Source organism: Pelophylax lessonae (assembly GCF_965119305.1).
Source record: "Pelophylax lessonae genome assembly, chromosome: 9".
NCBI classification, from domain to species: domain Eukaryota; kingdom Metazoa; phylum Chordata; class Amphibia; order Anura; family Ranidae; genus Pelophylax; species Pelophylax lessonae.
This window is the reverse complement of record NC_138776.1, coordinates 139,221,639-139,244,199: the sequence shown is the minus strand read 5'-3', so window position 1 is coordinate 139,244,199 and position 22,561 is coordinate 139,221,639. Positions and strand designations below refer to the sequence as shown.

The 22,561-nt window shown below is 41.0% G+C and overlaps 1 long non-coding RNA gene across 1 annotated transcript; it reads left to right on the top strand.

Moving 5' to 3' along the window:
- The first annotated feature begins 4,610 nt into the window (after positions 1-4,610).
- Positions 4,611-22,324, top strand: LOC309563571. Its single transcript, XR_014225717.1, has 4 exons — positions 4,611-4,640; positions 5,960-5,995; positions 15,924-16,034; positions 22,033-22,324. It is a non-coding gene; the product is annotated as an uncharacterized lncRNA (long non-coding RNA).
- Positions 22,325-22,561: the final 237 nt, after the last annotated feature.

Here is a 22,561-nt window from a genome sequence, read left to right as displayed (position 1 = left end):
AATGGTTTCTGGAAGGGATCCACTGTTGAGAAAGGGGTCTATTGTTACCAGCTGCTGGAGGGTCTATTGATGCTGGCTGCTGGAAGATCTATTGTTCTTGGAGGGGGTCTATTGTCGCTGAAGTGGGTCTATTGTTGATGGGGCAGTTTGTTGCAGGGGGGTCTATTGTAGCTATAGTTATCTGTAGGTACATAGTTGCTGGGGGTGCTATTGTTGCTGGCAGCAGGGGATCTAGTTTACTGCTTTTCTTATTTGCTAGTTATTATTAGCAAATTCCACACAAGTTGTTTAGCATCAAAAAAAGTAACTTGATTTTGTTTTCTCCAAAAGGGGCTGTACTGGGAGGTAGGTAGTGGGTGGAACACAGAGATGGTGCTCAGAGGTGGGTAGTGGGCAGAGACAAGGGGTGGCTCGTAATGGGGGGTATACCTGCACCTATTCTTTGTGGGGAAAAAAAAGCCCTGAGCACAGGTAATGTCTTACCAGCAGGATCAGCAAGTAAAAATGAAGGGGAAAAGTGAATAGTAGAGTTATCAAAGAACAAACTATCCAAGGGGCACACTAAAAGAGGAGCAAACAATTCATTTTATTTGTAATATTTTTATGCAAACAGTATTAATGCCTATTTTTATCTTTTTAGAGTACCACAGGATTTCATGAGGTAAGCCACAATATCTTCTGGTGAACTGACTATTTAAATAAAAAAATCTCTATTGTCTGGATGTCTTCATGATGAGGATTAGTGGCTGAGTGTAAATACATTTTTCTTGTGTGGAATTCCTACTGAAAATAGCAGTGCACTTCCTGGTTTTTGAGGGTGCCTAGCTACTCCCACACCCACAATCTCATAGCTGTATATCTGCAGTGTGGGATCTACAGCTGACCATACACGTATGGATTTTTTTCTGTTCAGCCTGCAGGTTGATTAAAGAATATGTTACAGTTATTCTACCCATAACAACTTGATAAAAAAATATTGTTCTTTAGCAAGGAACATACATTCCACATTAATAATTATGCTACCAAAATTAGTGTGTGTTGTAAATTGCCTCCAACATTGCTCCTGTTTCTTCTTAAGCCCCGTACACACGTTCAGATAATCGGAGGACTTATCGTTTGCATTTTGTTGCATGATACTAACATCGAATTCAACAATGCGTACTAAACATAGGATATTTGTCGTACGATTCGGGAAAAGCTTCCTGGTTGCTTAGCTATGTATCAGATGGTGCAAAACAAAAACAATGGCAGCCAGGCGTTTTCCGTGCTATTTTAGTGTTTCTGATCTTGTGCGGTCTTTGTCGATCGATTTTTAGCAGACGCATAGTGTACTGATGAAACGATTGTCGTTCGCGGGGCTATCATACGACAGAAGTTTTCCTGTTTGCCCCTTCGGATTTTGTTGGATGAACTGTCTGTGGATGAACTGTCGTGATCTGCTGTCGAAAGCTGTTTACTAACGATTAGATTATCGCGCGATCAGGTCGAAAGCGAGTTTTATCGTACGATTATCGGAACGTGTGTATGGGGCATTATTGGAGGCTGCCCAAAGCCCCTGAACAACAGTAAATCATAAAGCTGAACTAAACCCATCAATTTAACAGTTTCAAAAAACTGTTGCATTCCTGTAATGTTGGGATTGCTAACTGTCACATTTGTTTGTGTCCTCAACCAAACTGTCAAACCATTTAATGTCTGGTGTCATAACTGATCACATGTGCAACATCATGGCAGTTGCAGATCAAAAAGAAGCAGCTTCCCTGACTGTAAGGGATGGGAGGATTTAATTGCGCTTCAAGGCTATCAGCAGATCGGCCTCTACAAACTCAGCAGTGCCTAAAAATGCCTAAAAATGGAGAGCAACTGAGCATGTGCAGAGCAGGGTGAGACAATGTATTACTGGATTTTAAACCGTTTAGGTACTTATTTTTCTTATTTTACATAGCTATACCTGCAAAAGGGGCCAGCCTGAAGTGATGTAGCAGAACTTAAGTTTCTGACTAAAATTCCACTTTAACAGCCTGCCCTGCCAGCTGTGAAAATATCCAAACAGTGCCTGCCTTTCGCTGAATGCAGGCAGTGTCTGGGCATCAATTTTCTGCCTGACTTGTTTTTTTTTTTTTCAATCGAAGGATGTCGCATGGGAGGTGACTGACAGGGCAACCCATGAAGCAAATTTTGGCCAGTTTATTGAGAAACACTGTACTCCTTGCTGGAGGCTCTGACATGAGGAAGCAAAGCCCTGCCTCTTCCAAAATGGCCGCCTCCACACAGACACTCAGGAAAATGGTTAGTCAGGTATGAAGAAAGATTAGCTGCAGGGAAACCACAGACAATACTGCTGACTAGTTCTTTGTTCACTGCTTACCTTTTGCTGGGCACATATTCCAGAGCTCAGTTTATCTGGACATCATTGTCTAACAGTTCATGTGTCAAGAGGTAATGTTGTATTTAGGTTATGTGTAGGCAATATAAGTTTAAATAATTGGGCCATTTTTGTTTTTTATTAATACATTGCATGTTTTACAGACTTCAACAGATGCTGTATATACTACCGTAAGTATATTTTAATAAATGTTCAAGCATTAATATTGAAATAACTCATTGTTAAGCCTGCTACACACCATTAGCTTCTTTTCGTTCAACCCAGAGGGTTGATGGAAAAAAAAATTAAAGAGCGCGGGAGAAGACACTGTACTAACTATGCAATGTTAGTACAGCAATCTCTCCAGTTAGCTATTGTGTTCTGACAGGGGGACGCAACCCCCCAACCCTCCCCTCCCCTGCTAGAACACACAGGTCAGGCAGATCGGCAGACCTTTTCTTGATCTTGCCCCTTCTTCAGAAGCCAGCTTCTATCAGACTGGCTGCCGTATACACGGGCCAAATGTCCGCCATTTTCTATTAAACCGCTCGATGCTGTCGGATATATTTGGCCCATGTGTAAGGCCCTTTAGGCTGAAATGCAAATGTTATACTTTTAACAGTTGAACACACCCTGAACTTAAAAAAGTACTTTCCATTGCTCCCAGCCTCCTCTAAATCTCTCCTTCTTTTTTTTTGGTGCTGTGGTCTGACTTTCTCTTAGAGGGAGAATACATTAATTCTCCATGTGAACTGAAAGCATGGAAGAACACAGAGGGCATGTAGAGCTAGCGCATTATCCTCAATACATGTTTTTATTAAGAAAAATAGAGGTGAATGTACTCACAAACCAGTACTTGTGTCATAGTATTATCATAAAATCATCTGCTTAAATCCATATGCGAAAATCCACAACACTTGTAGTCATATCGGCTAATGCGTTTCAAGGTTTCTCTCTTCTTCAGAGCCTTGTTTAGATGTTTTTTAGTGTTGACAAGGAACTTTTCAGTCAGGATCAGTGCTTCTCTGTTTAGTGCTGCTGTATATAGCTTCCTTGTTTCTGTTGGGGAACAAGGTGTACATTATCCACGTATACCAACATGTAAAGATTAGAGTCTGATAACACATTGAGACATACTGCACAGCACAGAAGGGTGAACATAGTGATATACTCTGATTCATTCTCCATGGTCCCACTTTATGTAGATATGTAGCCACCCTCTCTTGATTGCTCCCGAGATGAACTATGGACTATGAAATGTGTAATGTGCATAGAGCAGTGCACATGACCTCAACTAAAGTGCATTGCTTGTTCTAAACAAACAAAAGTGAGGGGAAAAGGAGAGAGATGGGATCTCATGGAGGACGATAGAAGGAGAAAGAAGAATATAGTCAGAAAACATTTAATATGAAATTGATTATAGGGCCATTAAGAAGTGGATATTCATCCATTTGTGCTTATGTAAAGAAAAAACAGACCCAATGGAGATTTGTTCACTTTAGTTAAGGTGTTTTGGAACGAGACTCACTGTTGATACAATATTAGGCCTCATACACACAGGATGTAAAAATATGTCACTTTTACAGGTGTTTGAATTTTTTTTTTTTAGAAGAGGAGCGTTTAGAGGCTGGAAAAAAATGCAACACCAGCCCATTCAGGAGAAGAGCGTTTGGACATAAAAAAACACTGAACGTACCTAAATGCATGTAATTGCGTCTAAACATACCTAAACACTAGGTGCATTTAGCACTTGAGAGTTCATTCATTCCAATTGCCAGAATAAATTGGGCAATGGAATCAATAAGCAACCAAACACTTGATACACCTAAATATGTGTGCAAAATGTTGCTTTAGGCACTTTTTTAAGCTGCTTTTTTTCCTGCCAGGGGCAAAGCTGCCCAGGAAAGAAAAAAAATCCATCTTGTGTGCTTAAGGTCTTATTGTTTTTTACACTCTTGCATTTTGGTGAAATTTTGGTAAGAGATTTTTGGTGAGATTTTGCCTTGGGGGTATACAGTATATACAGTATATATTTGTAAATGTTTTAATTTTAGATATTTTTTTGCCTTCCCAAATAAAAAGCTATGATGTATCAGTGCAAAGTATGTCCGGTACAGAGTTCTGTAGCCAAGGACAATACACGGTCAATGAGATTTATCAATGATAGACAATTTTCTTTTTTGTCACAGTCATGTCATGTATGATTGTCATGTCATGAAATTAACGTTGTGATTTCTCTTTCAAGGTAGCAACAACCATTTTTACCACTTTTGATGTAAGTACCTGCAGCTGTGCATGCAGATAATGTAGAAAATAATGAAATAGATGGATGGAATTTCTAAGGCAGGCAAACACATGTTGAAGGAATGAAAATTGCTTGATTCCCCCATCAACACAGTCAGCGTTGATGGATGAATCCCTCCCGCAGTGCTATTATGTTGTGCCAATGGGGAGCGCAGGGGGCCTTTTCCATCAGCAGATATAATGATCACTGCTGGTGGCTATAGGTGCCGGCAGTAATTGGGTGAAAAAACCTAACAGGCTGGTTTTATTGAATTTGATCCATCGACAACCAGCCTGCCCATAGACGGATTGAAATTAGTCTGGTTCTTGCTGAACCGATCTGTCTATGGCCAGTTTAATGGTGTTTGTGCATTTTTGTGAAGATAGAAATATGTGAGCTGCCATTGATTACTTGTTTCTAAAGAAGCGGGCTCCAAGGATTTCATCTGGATTTGCTAAATTCATTTGGGATTCACTGACCTGAAAAAAGCTTGGAGGATGGAAGATCAGATTTGTTTCAGATTTCACAGTAAGCATACAAATCCTTGTTTTGGTTTAGTACCTAATACTTGAAGTAGTTGTAAAGGCTGACAGATTTACCTTAATGCTTTTTCTGCATTAATGCAAAACAAAAAAACATCCGCATGCAGCTCCCCATCCCCAGCCCTCCCCCCCATACTTACCTGTCTCAATTCAGCAATGTGCACAAAAGCAGTGGCTCTCTCGGCTCTCTTTCACCTCATCGGATCAGAGACAGTAGGGGGAGGCATTAGCTGTGGGAACCTCAAGGGCCATGGGAGCAACTGGACACACACAGCCAGCTCAGTAGCAAGCCTGCAGCATTGCCCCCATAGCAGGCAGGAGCGCCTGCAGGGAACTGGAGAAGAGGAGGAACGGGCTGCTCTGTGCAAAACGATTGCACAGAACATGCATGTATAACATGTTTGTTAATTTTTTAAAAATGAGGGGGTTACAATCACTTTAAGGAATTAAGGATAAGAACTAGATAGTACATTCAACACAAAATTATCAATGGCAACTCACATGTTTTTGTCCTCATAGGTTGACTTTAAAATAACTTATAAAGATAAATGTAAAGGAACAGCAATTGATGACTCTTTTCAAAGAATGAGTTCCAGGATTGTCATTCTTATCCCTGATTCACCAAATAGTATCTTGCCAAAGCACTGAATGAAGGATAAGGTTGATATAGATTTTCCACACATGTCAGAAATGGTAGCTCACATTTCTGTTCTCACAAATTCCCATTTAGAGATCAGCCTGCATTTATGTATATTTTTTGTATTACAGGTCACTACTGCCATTCCTGAAAATAATTCCAACTTGGTATGTTATGCATGCAGATATCAAGATATCGTTTTCACATTGATAGATATAAACTAACCAAATGAATAAATAAAAATACATTAAAGATCCAAAATGTTTATATTTCTCAAATTTTACATAAATTATGATGATGATGATTACTATTAAGTGACATTAGGGTGAAACACATAATGTATATTTTTTCAGGAATAATTCTATAGGTCTCTTTCTTTGAAATTTGGAAAACTATTTCCTTAAAAAGTTTTGCCGAAGCATCCAGAAAAAAAGACTCCCATGAAAAGAACAGTCCACAGTGGAGATATACAGTACTGTGCAAAAGTTTTAGGCAGGTGTGAAGAAATGCTGTAAATTAAGTATGTTTTCAAAAATAGAAGTGTTAGTTTCTTTTTATTAATTAACAAAATAGAAAGTAAATGAACAGAAATCCAAATCAAATCAATATTTGGTGTCATTACCCTTTGGGTTCAAACCAGCATCAATTCTTCGAGGTACACACAGTGTTTGTCGACAGTTTTTGAAGGAATTCGGCAGATGTTGTTTCAAATATCCTGAAGAACTAACCACAGATCTTCTATGAATGTAAGCTGCCTCAAATCTTTCTGTCTCTTCATGTAATCCCAGACAGACTTGATGATTTTGACATCAGAGCTCTGTGGTGGAGAAACCCTCACTTCCAGAACTCCATGTTCTTCTTTAACCTGAAGATAATTCTTAATGACATTGGCTGTATATTTGGGGTGGTTGCCCTGCTCCAGAATGAATTTGGGGCCAATCACACACCTCCCTGATGGTATGGCATGATGGATAAGTATCTGCCTGTATTTTTCAGCACTGAGGACACATGTCACGATTTAGCCTGCAGTTTTCCTGCCTGTGTGATTCTTACCTCATAGCTGCAGTGCTTCTCCTATTTCTCTGAATACTTTCAAATATGTGTTGCTTCTGTGCTCAACTATAGCCATCGTCTGCTATTCTGTGGGTTTATATTTTCGTTTCCCTTCCATGTCTAAGCAAACTGTCAGAAGTGTGGGATAGTAAGCCATTGTAGATCGCCAACTTGGGGTTCCCCAGGGCACAGAGTCTAAGCCCCAGCCTGCTTCTCCACCAGGGTCCCTGATGGTGGGGATGGACTTGCAGCATCAAGTCAAGGCCAGGGTGGACAGCAGGCAAGCACAGATGGTAGACGGCCAGGTCAGTACATGGGAAGTCAGACACAGAATACACGCAATAGCAAGGAAACAGGAGCTCCGAGAACTGTGAAGTCTCTCAGACAATGTGGGTGACACTGAGCACAGTATATGTAGGAAAGCAAACTAGGGGGTGGGCCAGGAAGTGATGGAAGGGAAATTAAATGTAAACCCACAGAATAGCAGGTGACAGCCATAGGTGAATGCAGAAGATAAACAACACATATGAAAGGAATCAGAGGACTAGGAGAAGCACTGCAGCAAGGAGGTAAGAATTACACAGGCAGGAAAACTGCAGGCTAAATCTTGTCAACACTATTGATCCTGACCAAATCTCCAACTCCATTTGCAGGAATGCAGCCCCAAACTTGCAAGCAACCTCCATCAGGCTTCACTCTTGCCTGTAGACACTCATTATTGTACCGCTCTTCAGCCTTTTGGCAAACAAAATTCCTTCTGCTACAGCCAAATGTTTAAAATTTCAGAGCACCTGCTGCCTTTTCTCTGCACCTCAGTTCCTAATTGAGTCGCTTTTTGGGCAAAATTCTTCCATAGAGACCACTTCTGGCCAGACTTCTACTACAACAGATGGGTGTTTATGGGTTCTACTGGTTTTCGCCAGTTCTGTGCGAAATGTTGCTGCTTGACATCTTCCGATGTGGAAGGGAAGTATGCATGATGTGTCTTTCATCTGCTCCAATAAGTTTCCTTAACTGACTATTGTCTCTGCAGTCCTCAACGTTGCCCCAATTAATGGTGTTCTCAATGCTGAGAAATACAGGCAGGTACTTATCCATCATGCCATATCATATCATATCACCACTTGAAGCCAAACGGCAGTCACGCCAAATATCAATTTGACTTAAATTTTTTTTTCGGTTCACTTACTTTGCATTTTGTAAGTTAATAAAAATAAACTATTAAAATATATATATTTATATATTTTAATATATATATATATATATAGTTTTTTGTGTTTTTTGTGTTTTTGTAAAACCTACAAACCTTTTAAGAAAAAATATTTAATAAAAAAAGTATATATATATATATATATATATACATTTGAAAGCATTCTTATTTTACACTTGCCTAAAACTTTTGAACAGTACTGTGTATTAGATGGTATTTTGTGGTGTTTCTTGGCTTTAAAAAATTACACCATGAGCACATTTTGTGACTTTTCTGGCCAGTTATTTCAGCATAACGTTATGAAAGGTTATCTTTACCAAATTGAAGTTCTGTTGTGCTCTGGAAAATTTGCTCCTGAGGGATGGGTTCTTCATTGCGAATCAGATCTCCAATCTACAAACAGCAATCTCTAGTGGTGGCCAGGAGCTGCTTATTTAGAGCAAATATGGATGCAACACACATGGCCAGGCCATACTACTGGAAGCAGAATTTATCTTTATTGTTTTATAGGGAGCTGGTTCAAGTGCAAATGCTCAATGTTTATGGAAAAGGGTAGTTAAACATTATGGTAGAACTGGCCAGCCAAGTAAACCACTCCTCCAGAGTTAGCTAAACTTCTATAACAAACAAATTCTCCTGCACTTGAAAGTAATGGGACGGCAGTGTATATTACCTAGGATCTCAATGACTCCAGGTAAATGCACAGACCTTGCTGCCCTCCAAGAGTCAGGGGAGACCCAATGAAAACACTGTAGAAAAAAACGAAAAGAGGTCGCACCAACCTTACGCATTACCTAAGTAGTGTTTATTGATATAAAAGGAAAGGAAATATACTCACAAACAAGTTAACCACTTGCCGACCGCATACTGTATATATACGGCGGCAGAGTGGCTCTCCCAGGCAAAACCATGTATGCATACATGATTTGCCTGGGAGGAGATAGGGAACAAGCGTGCGCCGCCACTGGCGCGCTCCCGCCCCCACTCGTCAGCGGGGAAGCCGATGCATGTGTCAGTGTAAACACAGCCAATCTTCCTTCTTCCTAGGATGATCACAGAGCTCATGTGATCCTGCTACAGTCAGGTCCATAAATATTGGGACATCAACACAATTCTAATCTTTTTGGCTCTACACACCACCACAATGGATTTGAAATGAAACAAACAAGATGTGCCTTAGCTGCAAACTTTCAGCTTTAATTTGAGGGTATTTACATCCAAATCAGGGGAAAGGTGTAGGAATTACAAAAGTTTGTATATGTGCCTCCCACTTTTTAAGGGACCAAAAGTAATGGGACAATTGGCTGCTCAGCTGTTCCATGGCCAGTTGTGTGTTATTCCCTCATTATCCCATTTACAAGGTGCAGATAAAAGGTCCAGAGTTCATTTCAAGTGTGCTATTTGCATTTGGAATCTGTTGCTGTCAACTCTCAATATGAGATGCAAAGAGCTGTCACTATCAGTGAAGCAAGCCATCATTAGGCTGAAAAAAACAAAACAAACCCATCAGATAGCAAAAACATTAGGTGTGGCCAAATCAACTGTTTGGAACATCCTTAAAAAGAAAGAACGCACCGGTGAGCTCAGCAACACCAAAAGACCCGGAAGACCACGGAAAACAACTGTGGTGGATGACCGAAGAATTCTTTCCCTGGTGAAGAAAACACCCTTCACAACAGTTGGCCAGATCAAGAACACTCTCCAGGAGGTAGGTGTATGTGTGTCAAAGTCAACAATCAAGAGAAGACTTCACCAGAGTGAATAGAGAGGGTTCACCACAAGATGTAAACCATTGGTGAGCCTCAAAAACAGGAAGGCCAGATTAGAGTTTGCCAAACAACATCTAAAAAAGCCTTCACAGTTCTGGAACAACGTCCTATGGACAGATGAGACCAAGATCAATTTGTACCAGAGTAATGCAAGAGAAGAGTATGGAGAAGGAAAGGAACTGCTCATGATCCAAAGCATACCACCTCATCAGTGAAGCATGGTGGTGGTAGTGTCATGGCGTGGGCATGTATGGCTGCCAATGGAACTGTTTTTTTGTATATATTGATGATTTGACTGCTGAAAAAAAGCAGCAGGATGAATTCTGAAGTGTTTCGGGCAATATTATCTGCTGATATTCAGCCAAATGCTTCAGAACTCATTGGACGGCGCTTCACAGTGCAGATAGACAATGACCCGAAGCATACTGCAACAGCAACCAAAGAGTTTTTTTAAGGGAAAGAAGTGGAATGTTATGCAATGGCCAAGTCAATCACCTGACTGAATCCGATTGAGCATGCATTTCACTTGCTGAAGACAAAACTGAGGGGAAAAGGCCCCAAGAACAAGCAGGAACTGAAGACAGTTGCAGTAGAGGTCTGGCAGAGCATCACCAGGGATGAAACCCAGCGTCTGGTGATGTCTATGCGTTCCAGACTTCAGGCTGTAATTGACTGCAAAGGATTTGCAACCAAGTATTAAAAAGTGAAAGTTTGATTTATGATTGTTAATCTGTCCCATTACTTTTGGTCCCTTAAAAAGTGGGAGGCACATATACAAACTGTTGTAATTCCTACACCGTTCACCTGTTTTAAATACCCTCAAATTAAAGCTGAAAGTCTGCTGTTATAGAACATCTTGTTTGTTCCATTTCAAATTCATTGTGGTGGTGTACAGAGCGAAAAAGATTAGAATTGTGTCAATGTCCCAATATTTACGGACCTGACTGTATATAGGATTACGTCTCTATGGTCATCTCAGAAACCCAACCCCCATACAGTTGGAATCACTTCAATACGGTCACATTTAACCCCTTGATCACCTATACTGTTAACCCCTTCCCTGCCAATGGCATTATTACAGTAACAGTGCATATTTTTAGCACTGATTACTGTAGCAATGTCACTGGTACCCCCAAAAGTGTCAAAAATGTCAGTTAGGGGTCCGGTCTGTCCACAGCAATGTCTCAGTACCGCTAAAAATCGCAGATCGCCGCCATTACTAGTAAGAAAAAAAAACACCCAATAAAAATGACATAAATCTTTCCCGTAGTTAGTAGACGCAATAACTTTTGCGCAAACCAATCAAAATATGCTTATTGCGTTTTTTTTACCAAAACTATGTAGCAGAAAACAAATTGGCCTAAAATGTTAAAAAAATTTGATTTTTAATTTTTTTTTTGAGAATGTCATATAGCAGAATGTGAAAAATATTGTTTTTTTTTTTTTTTTCAAAATTGTTGCTCTTTTTTTGTTAATAGCGCACAAAATAAAAGTCGAACAGGTGATCAAATACCACCAAAAGAAAGCTCTATTTGTGGGGAAAAAGGACATCAATTTTATTTGGGTACAGCATCGCATGACTGCGCAATTTTCCGTTAAAGTAACGCAGTGCCGAATTGCAAAATAGGGCCTGGTCATTAAGGGGGAAATCTTCTGGTATTAAAGTGGTTAATCATAAAAGCATTTTAAAGTCCACAATGGACACAAAGTGACCAGGTCACTGGGACCATGTCCAGCACGCCAGAGGATCTTCCAGATGGCTGGCTGACACGTTTCGAGGGGAGATCCCTTCTTCCTCAGAGCCTGAGAAAGAGAGGATCTCCTCCCGAAAAGCGTCAGCCATCTGGAAGGTCCTCCGGCGTGCTTGACACGGTCCCAGTGACCTGGTCTCTTTCTGTCCATTGTGGACTTTGAAATGCTTTTATGATTGACTTGTTTGTGAGTATATTTCCTTTCTTTTTAAGTCAATAAACACCACTTGGGTAATGTGCAAGGTTGGTGCACTTTTCTACAGCTAAACTCCTATGCTTGCGCAGGCTGGTCACTGACACCACTTGACAGAATGAGACAGAAATGTAAAAAGTGATATGTGGGCTCTCTCCAGCACTTGAAGGTGCGTTGTGACATGTAGAAGCCAACCAAGTCCTTGCCAATGCCAGTGCTTTTACTGGGCAAGTGCACAAGCAGTCTGAGGAATTAACTCTTCAGGGGTTCCAAGAAGGGGCAAAGAAGATTTCCGCAAGAAGAAAGGATGCAAATAACATTTTTATTCATTTTTGTTTTTTTACACAAAAATGACTTGATAAGTAGACTACTGCTTTGGATACATTATAATATTGGATGATGGTAGTTCATCACCTGCAATCCTTTTATAATTCGGCGAGATAGGGTTAGGTAGGGGATTCAGGTTCAAAGGGAAGGGCAGAGTGGGAGTAAAAACAACAATAATATGGTATAGCAGCACTAAATGTTATAAGAGAAGTACTAATATTTATATAATATGGCCAATAAAATGTCTGTACAAATGTAGTACTCGAAACTTAAAATTGAATACTATAATTATTATGCTAATAATAAATGTAAAAATGAATTTGTAGGTAATATGTATGGATTACATGAAATACATACAGCATTCTGTAATAAAAATATATAAAAAGTTGAATAATATAGAGATAGATTTAGAAAGCAAATAACAATTTTTCACTATTCAATCTCAAAGACGCTAAAGACTCTAGATTATGAATTCATAGCGGGAAACCCAGCACTTTATAGCTGCTCTGTTACCAGTATAATTAGTAGAAAGGATCTTTTCTTTAGATAAAACACTGTTTTCATTCAAATAGATTTGTTATGAAGGTAAACGTGTTCTCTTCTAGTTTTAACAGCCCCCTTTGCTGCACCTGATTTATTGTTAATTTCAGGGATAAATGATAACATTTGTAACTCCTCCTTATTTATAAAATTAATAGCTTATCGCACAGACTACTGACATGCTGTCTACTTCCTCATGTAAGGCCTTATATCTGTCTTGCCCTCTCTTACCAATGGAGATCGGGTTCGCTTGCTACCAAGGGTAAATCCCTGGTATTCCTGATTTGCAAACTTTACATGTTCATCCCCAGGAATAATTGACAATCTATAATGTAGTGCTTAGCCTAAAGCTGGCCATACACTACTAGATTTTCTAACAAGCGTTCAAACATTTTGTATGAAAAATCTTGATGAATGTCATCTGAAAGCACAGAATACAATTACAATTACAATTACAAAATTACAATTTTGCTTGCTTTTAACATTCTATTTTGAAATGAACGGAGGACTTTCCTGAATGAAAACCACATTCACTGTCAGAAACTCATTTCTTTAAGAAAGATTATCTATCATGCTACTTTGAACTTTTTCATCACTGCAGTCCAAAAAGAACATAGATTTGACCCCCACTAATTTTTAGAAAATTGAACGAACGTTCTTAAAACAAAATTTGTTGCATGAAATTCTACTAGTCTAGGCCCAGCTTTAGTATTAGAAAAGCTCAGATCAAGATAGAGATATTCAGCAACAGGTACCACTGTCCCAATATTTGAATATAGAAAAGAGAACAGGGGGGGCTAAGTGGACTTTAAAGGTACCGTCATGGACAGATAGTATACATGAATACAGTAATTAGTAAAATATCAAAAGTTTATTAAACAAAACCACAATAATATAAAATTGTCAATAACAGACATTACGAGCAACCAATTACACAATAGGTCAGTAATACCAGCAATATTTATATGATTGGTACATCAACTACAATGGACGGGGCAGATGTTGAAAATGTCCTAAACTGACCGCCACGGCCAGACATGAGAGGTAGCTGGAGCTCCGTGGTGGTCAGTTTAGGGCATTTTCAACACCAATCATGTAAATATTGCTGGTATTGTTATGGACAATTTTATATTATTGTGGTTTTGTGTAATAAACTTTTGATATTTTACTAATTACTGTATTCATGTATACTATTTGTCCATGACAGTACCTTTAACCACTTGCCGACCGCTCACTGAGCTGGTACGGCGGCAAAGTGGCTCGTTATCGTCTGGCGACGTAGACCTACGTCACCAGACTCTCCCCTCTCTCGGCGGCGCGTGTGCGCTGCTGGAGGCTCGCTCCCGCTGTATTCAGACACAACGGGAGTCGGGCCAGGGGAGGAGAGGCGGTGATCACCGCCACTCTTCCCCGATCATCGGGGATCGAGTGAGGAAATCCGCCCACTTGTGTAAACAAAGCGGGCGGATCTCCTATGTGACAGACAGGGACATATTACAGGATTCAGCATAGCTGAACCTGCGATATGTGTCTCTGTCACACAATCCCCTCCCCCACACACGTCAGGAAGCATGAGGCATAAATTTAACCCCTTGATCACCAATAAAGTTAACCCCTTCCCTGCCAGTGTCATTATTACAGTAACAGTGCATATGTATAGCACTGATTACTGTAGTAATGTCACTGGTACCCCCAAAAGTGTCAAAAATGTCAGTTAGGGGTCTGATCTGTCCGCCGCAATGTCGCAGTCCCGCAAAAAAAATCGCAGATCGCCGCCATTACTAGTAAAAAAAAAATAAACAATAAAAATGACAAATCTTTCTCGTAGTTAGTAAACGCAATAAATTTTGCGCAAACCAATCAAAATACGCTTATTGTGATTTTTTTTACCAAAAATATGTAGCAGAAAACAAATTGGCCTAAAATGTTAAAAGATGTTGATTTTTAAATTTTTTTTGGGAATGTTATATGTCAGAATGTAAAAAATATTCCTTTTTTTTTCAAAATTTCTTTTTCAAAAATTAAAAATCGCACAGGTGATCAAATACCCCCAAAAGAAAGGACATAAATTTAATTGGGGTACAGTGTCGCAAGACCGTGCAATTGTCCATTAAAGTAACGCAGAGCCGAATCGCAAAATATAGCCTGGTCAGGAATGGGGTAAAATCTTCGAGTCTTAAAGCGGTTAAAAATACGCTTATTAACAATTTTTTTGTCAAAGACATGTAGCTAAATACATTTTGGCCAAAATATATGACAAAAATTTAATATATTGGATATTTTTTAACTGTCAAAGTAGAAAATGTCAATTTTTTTGCAAAATTTTCACTCACTTTTTTATTAATATCGCAAAAAATGAAAAGCGCAGAGGTGATCAAATGTCACCAAAAGAAAGCTCTGTTTGTGGGAAAAAAAAGGACTTAAATTTCGTTTGGGTACAGGGTTGCATGACCGCGTAATTGTCAGTTAAAGTCGCGCAGTGCCAAGTTGCAAAAAGTGGCCTGTACGTAAAGCAGGAAAATCCTCCAGTGGTAAAGTGGTTAAAGTCCACTTAGCCCCCCCCCCCCCCGCTCTCTTTTCTATAGGGCCATCTTTAGTCCTTGGTCAGCTAAGTCAGAAAATGCAGTAATTTGAAGAAATTAACAACCCAGTAGTTTTTCTATAAAAGAATGGGATCACAGCAGCCATATTGATGTTGTGTGTTTGGGCTGTTAGAGGGAGCTTTTTTTGGCATTGGCACATGTTTATCATGGTAGTGCTTGGCTTCCCATGCTTTACTTACCGATTTTCAGGGCACTCTGTTCTAGTCACGTGATCCAACTCCCCTGTGTCAGGCAGCGGCGGCTGAAGGGGAGAGGAGGGAGCGCCAACAACAGATGAGCCATAGGAGCCTCTCAGGCATTCCAGGCATTGTCAAGCACTTTCTCCTCTCCCTTGCAGCTGCAACTGACTGACACGGGAGATCATGTGACTGGACCAGAGCAGCCTGAAAATAGGTAAGTGTATACATTACATTTATTATACACACACTCGTCATAGGTTGAACTGGATGGACTAGTGTCTTTCTTCAACCTCACTAACTATGTAACTATGTAACATCTTTGTAACACAGGTTAGTCAGTGTAGGTGGTAGGAGGGGGGGGGGGGAGCATTTTTAAATATTAGTTAGGCGTAGCCTGGAAGTCCACTTTAAGTTAATAGCAGTAAAGCATTGTTTAATATCATTTTCACCTTTCCTATTCTACCTCCTAGGGATTGATAGTCGGTCTTTCTGTTGGAATACCATGTGGAGTAGCAGTGATCATTGCTGTGATTGTAACCTTCATTTTTCTTCGGAGGAGGAAAAGGAAGGAAAAGGATTCAGTAAGTAGCAAACCAGAGAAAAGGCAAGGTTTAAAACGTATGTAAACCCAAAAACAAATATTCTATATTTTGCATTTTGACAGTTCTAAGCTGCTAGGGATGAGCTGAGTGTTCGGTCCAAATGTAGTTTCGGACCAAACACTTGCTGTTCGAACATTCCTCTAAACGCCAAGCACTTAGGATATTCAGTGTGGGCAAATATGACTGCTTCCTGCTGTCAACCGTTGCTAAGGAAGCAGCAGGTGCTTGCACCCACTGTTTTTTCAACCACTGACATAATCTGGCCCATTCACTTCCTGGCCACATAAGCAAAGGGACAGTGATAGGGGGTGACATCTGTAAGTATGGGACCATGGCCATATTTGGGAAATAACATTGCCCAAATATTGCTATGGCCAAATTTTGGCAATGATGTCACCTCTATGCCCACCTCTTCCCTAGTAACAGCTCAGTGGGCTGTCATTTGGCAAGTGGTGTCCAGTGGCGGCTGGTGGCGCCGCCCCCCCTATCCATGCGTCCGGCCCCCTAATCTACATGCGGGGTGCCGGACGCATAGAGTTCAATGGGGTTTTTTTTTTGAAGCACCTGATTAGAGCCAGAGGCTCTAATAGGCTTCAGAAAAGGGTGGGCCTGGGGCGCAGAGCACTGCACCCTAGCCCACCCATTTGTGTGACAATAGCGAATAAAAAATCGCTATTGTCACACGGATCCTCCTCTTGGCCAATCAGGAAGCGGGTCCGAGACCCGCTTCCTGATTGGCTGAAAGGCGAACCCACGCCATTGGCCAAGGAGGAGGAGGACTAAGGAGGAGGCGGGAGGACTCGAGGAGACGCAGGGAGATGCGGGGGACTAAGGAGAAGCCGCTGCTGCAAATAAGGTAAGTGCACTGGTCACTCTGCATTGAAGGGGGCATGCTGGTCACTCTGCATTGAAGGGGGCACGCTGGTCACTCTGCATTGAAGGGGGCATGATGGTCTCTCTGCATTGAAGGGGGCACGATGGTCTCTCTGCATTGAAGGGGGCATGATGGTCTCTCTGCATTGAAGGGGGCATGATGGTCTCTCTGCATTGAAGCGGGCACGCTGGTCACTCTGCATTGAAGGAGGCATGATGGTCTCTCTGCATTGAAGGGGGCACGCTGGTCACTCTGCATTGAAGGGGGCACACTGGTCTCTCTGCATTGAAGGGGACACGCTGGTCACTCTGAATTGAAGGGGACACACTGGTCTCTCTGCATTGAAGGGGGCACGCTGGTCACTCTGCATTGAAGGGGGCACGCTGGTCTCTGCATTGAAGGGGGCACGCTGGTCACTCTGCATTGAAGGGGGCACGCTGATCTCTGCATTGAAGGGGGCACGATGGTCTCTCTGCATTGAAGGGGGTACGATGGTCTCTCTGCATTGAAGGGGGCACGCTGGTCACTCTGCATTGAAGGGGGCACACTGGTCACTCTGCATTGATGGGGGCACACTGATCACTGGTCACTCTGCATTGAAGGGGGCACACTGGTCACTCTGCATTGAAGGGGGCACACTGATCACTGGTCACTCTGCATTTATGGGGGGCACACTGGTCACTGGTCACTCTGCATTGATGGGGGCACACTGGTCACTGGTCTCTCTGCATTGATGGGAGCACACTGGTCACTGGTCACTCTGCATTGATGGGGGCACGCTGATCACTGGTCATTCTGCATTGATGGGGGCACACTGGTCACTGGTCACTCTGCATTGATGGGGGCACACTGGTCACTGGTCACTCTGCATTGATGGGGGCAAACTGGTCACTGGTCACTCTGCATCGAAGGGGGCACACTGATCACTGGTCACTCTGCATTGAAGGGGGCACACTATACCTTGATTACTGAAGGCCCCTTTCACACTTTTGTGACCTCAAAGTCACACAATTTTTTACCGCATTTTTTGCTGCAAAGCAATGCCTATTACATTTTTCTGTTTGCGCCCCCCCCCCCAAAAGTTTTGAGCACCAGCCGCCACTGGTGGGGTCATCAAGTTTTCTCTTTAGACAGGTGTCAGCCATAGTGATTGACGTAAATCTACAGAGTTTTTTTTTTTTTTTTTTAAAAAGGACTTGTCAAAACTGTGTTTGTGTTTTTATTTACACTTTTTTGTGAAATATTATGGGTACCCCCATTATGTGTTTTTTTGTGTGGGGGCAATCCCCACTAACCTCTTCATGACCACATAAAAGATATGTGCGGTGGCAAAAGGGTGGGCATTAACACCCATATACCACACAAATGCATTGCTGGATGGCCGTTGTTTGTGTGCTGAGAGCACGCTCACTGTGTGCTCCCAGCACAAGACTGAGCTTTCAAGGACAGCTCTCATCTGTAATAAAGATTGGTAGCCAACGGGACTGACTTCTGATCATGGGAGTTCAGAAATGAGTAAAGAGATGCTGGGATGGGCAGGAAGGGTATTACCACATCTATACCAGACTCTCATCCAGGATAAGAGACTGGAATACATGAGGGAAATCTCTGAGCATTTGTTTACAAACAGAAGTAAGGGGTCTGGAGCTGTCATTTTGCCAGCAATTTAACCATTTGGGAAACGCCTACCACAGATATACTGTGACAGAGTGCCCCCCCCCCCGCTTCAGATCACATACATGTACATTATCCACTGCTTCTGGGTAGGGGGCCTGCCTATTGCTGCAGCACAAGGGGATCAGCGGGTACCACCCAATTATTTATGTCCGGCACCCACTGATCGAATGACGAAAGAATGCTCTGTGCAGGTCAGCAACACAGAGCTCTCTTCTGTTAGCGGTGATGTGCCATTTTTTTCTCCCTGTAAAACAGGGAGTAAAAACCGCACATCAATTAGTGAAAACATTACACAGCACACACAGTAAACATTGTTAGCCACACAGTTAACTCTTTGATTGATCCCTAAATGTTAACCCCTTCCCAGCCATTGTCATTAGTACATTGACAGCGCCTATTTTTAGCACTGATCACTGTATTAGTGTCACTGGTGATGTCAGTGGCAGTTAGTCAGTTCCCTACTGATTGCGTTAGTTATTATCGATTGACTGACGCGCTTGGAATCACTATAAGTCGCTGATCACCGCCATTAGCAGTACAAAAAAAAGTTCAGTGCACAGTGTTGTGAAAGTATTTGCCCCTTTCTGATTTTTTTTTTTTTGCAAATTTGTCACACAAATTATTCAGATCATCAAACTAATTTTAATTTTACACAAAGATAACCAAAGTAAATACAAAATGTATTTTTTAAATGAAGATTTAACTTATTAAGGGAAAAAACTGCCCAAACATGCCTGGTTCTATGTGAAAAAGGAATTGCTCCCTAAACCTAATAACTGGTTGTGCCACCCTTGGTGGCAGCAACTGCAATCAAGCGTTTGCGATGACTGGCAATGAGTCTTTCACATTGCTGTGGAGGAATGTCGGCCCACTCTTCTTTGCAGAATTCAGCCACATTAGAGGTTTTTTGAGTATGAATGGCCTGTTTAAGGTCGTGCCACAGCATCTCAATCTGATTTAAATCCGAACTTAGACTAGGCCACTCCAAAACCTTAATTTCGTTTTTTTTTTTTTAGCTATTCAGAGATGGACTTGCTTGTGTGTTTCAAATCACTGTCCTACTGAATACCCCAAGTGTGCTTGAGCTTGAGGTCATGAACTGATGGCTGGACATTCTCCTTCAGAATTTTCTGGTAGAGTGCAGAATTCATGGTTCCATTAATTATGGAAAGTCGTCCAGGTCCTGAAGCTGCAAAGCAACCCCAGACCTTCATACTACCACCACCATGTTTGACTGTCAGAATGAAATGCTGTGTTAGTTTTACGCCAGATGTAACGGGGTGAACACCTTCCAAAAAGTCCAACTTTTTTCTCATCAGTCCACAGAATATTTGCCCAAAAGTATTGGGGAGGTTTTTTGGCAAATGTGAGACGAGTCTTTGTGTTCTTTTTGGTCAGCAGTAGCTTTTGCATTGGAACTCTCCCATGGGTGCCATTTTTGCCCAATCTCTTTCTTATTGTTGGATCATGAACACTGGCCTTAACTGAGGCAAGTGAGGCCTGTTGTTTTTTAGATGTTGGTCTGGGTTCTTTTATGACCTCCTGGATGAGTCATCGTCGTTCTTTTGGAGTAATTTTGGTAGGCCAACCACTCCTGGGAAGGTTCCCCACAGTTCCAAGTTTTCTTCATTTGTGGAAAATGGCTCTCACCATGGTTCACTGGAGTCCCAAAACCTTAGAAATGGCTTTGTAACCCTTTGCAGACTGATACATGTCAATTACTTCTTATCTGTTCTTGAATTTCTTTAGATCATGGCTTGATGTTTTGATTTATTAGATCTTTTAGCGTGCTTCACTTTGTCAGGCAGCTTCTATTTAAGTGATTTCTTCATTTAACAGGTCTGGGCAGTAATCAGGCCTGGGTGTGGAAAGGGAAATCTAACTCAGCCTTCCAAAAAATGTGGTTAATCACAGTTCATTTATGATTTAGCAAGGGAGGCAATCACTTTTTCACACAGGGCCATTTAAAAACTGCATGTTGTATTTATTCAGGCTGTCTTTGTGTAATGTTAAAATTTGTTTGATGATCTAAATCATTTAAATATGACTAATACACAAAAAAAAAAAAAAAAAAATCAGGAAGGGGGCAAATACTTTTTCACAGCACTGAATATACCATCGTTTGTAGACACTATAACTGTCACGCAAACCAACTAATATACACTCATTGGGATAGTCTTTTACCAAAGACATGAAGCAGAGTACATTTTGGCCTAAATTTATGACATTTATTTATTTTTTTTATTGCATATTTTTTTATAGTAGAAAATTAAAAATATTGTTTTCTTTTTTCAAAATTTTAGGTCTTTTTTTCAATTATAGCACAAAAAATAAAAAACCCAGTGGTAAAAAAAAACACCAAAAGAAAGCTCTATTTGAGTGAAAAAAAATTATATAAATTTTATTTGGGTACAGCGTTGCATGACTGCGCAATTGTCAGTCAAAGTAGCACAGTGCTGAATAGCAAAAAATGCTCTGGTCATAAAGGGAGTAAAATCTTTTGGAGCTTAAGTGGTTAAACAAACATTTTTCTTTGTAACTGTCATTTTTGCTACAGTAGGTTATAAAGGACAGATGTGTCACTTCACAGACTGGGTCAGGGAATCCCCTCAGCATGTTACTAAATTGAGTTTTGCATAATTACGGTTAAACTTTAAGCATTTCTAAAATCAATGCCTATTTTTTTTGGCTAAGAACATTTTTATCAAATATAGAAAATACTCGTTGATCTTGCTAGAATTGCAGTGCCTGTGTCGCTTCCTGTGAGATGACCTGGAAGAAAAACAATTGTCATTTTTCTTTTGTAAGCTATCCCATTACACCCTTCCCCTTATGTAATGGAGGTAGAGAGGGAGAGAGGAAGACATGTTTTAGGTCCAGCCTTGGTGATAAAGCGGAGTTCCAGTAATTATTTTTGTTTATTAAAAGTCATCAGCTACAAAAACTGTAGCTGCTGACTTTTAATAAACAGCCACTCACCTGTCCCACGATCCAGCGGTGTAATCACCCCAGCTGAGTTCACCCCGTGTCCTCCCTTGGTGGTGCTGGCATCTCTACTATGGGCACCTGGCTGTGACAGCTTGTGGCTTCACAGCCGGGTGCCCACTGTGCATGTGTGAGTGGGGCTGTGCTTTGTGACTGGTCCTAAACTCTTCTAGGACCTGTCATGTGTTCCAGAAGACTTCGGGAAGAAGCCTAAGGCGACCGGAACAGAAGTAGGAGCAGGTACCTGTCAAAATCGGGTACCTGCTTCCCCCATCCTCCCCAAAAGCTCTGTTTCACAAACAGGATCCGGGGGGGGGGGGGGGTCGTCAATTGGAAGTTCCACTTTTGGGTGGAGCTCCGCTTTAATCATGACTCTCTCCGTAGAGACAGTGCCATATTTCAACACAGCTGATCAAATTAACTTGTTTCTTTCTACTACAGGATAAACATGAAGACTTCCACCCAACCGACTTATATCCAAATAGAACTCCGCATGTCAGAGGGATTCCTGGAAACCAAATCTATGAAAATGTTCCTATTCCAAGAAGAGATGATGCCATTTATGAGAACTCTCCAGAATCAGAGGACTTTTATGAAACAAGATTGCCTGCCAGTTAACTGATATGAATCATTCAGACTTTGTGAGCAGTTGCTGCCAAATGGGGATTTCTATTATTTATTTTTTTGTTAGTTCTTCATTTAGAAGTAATAAAGAAAAATTGTACAAATTGCATATGTATTAAGATACATATATTTTTTGGAAAAAAAAAAAAGAAAAACAAGGTAATTAAGGGATACATAACCAAACGAAATAGCATAACCACAGGCCAGGAATTAGGAATATACAGTATAGCACTTTGAGTAGCAGGTTGTACAATAATTAAATACAAATATGCAGTCGAATGCCTATCTGATTAATCACTCATACCTGGGTTTTACCTTTAATGTAAAATCCAGGCTTCAGTAACAT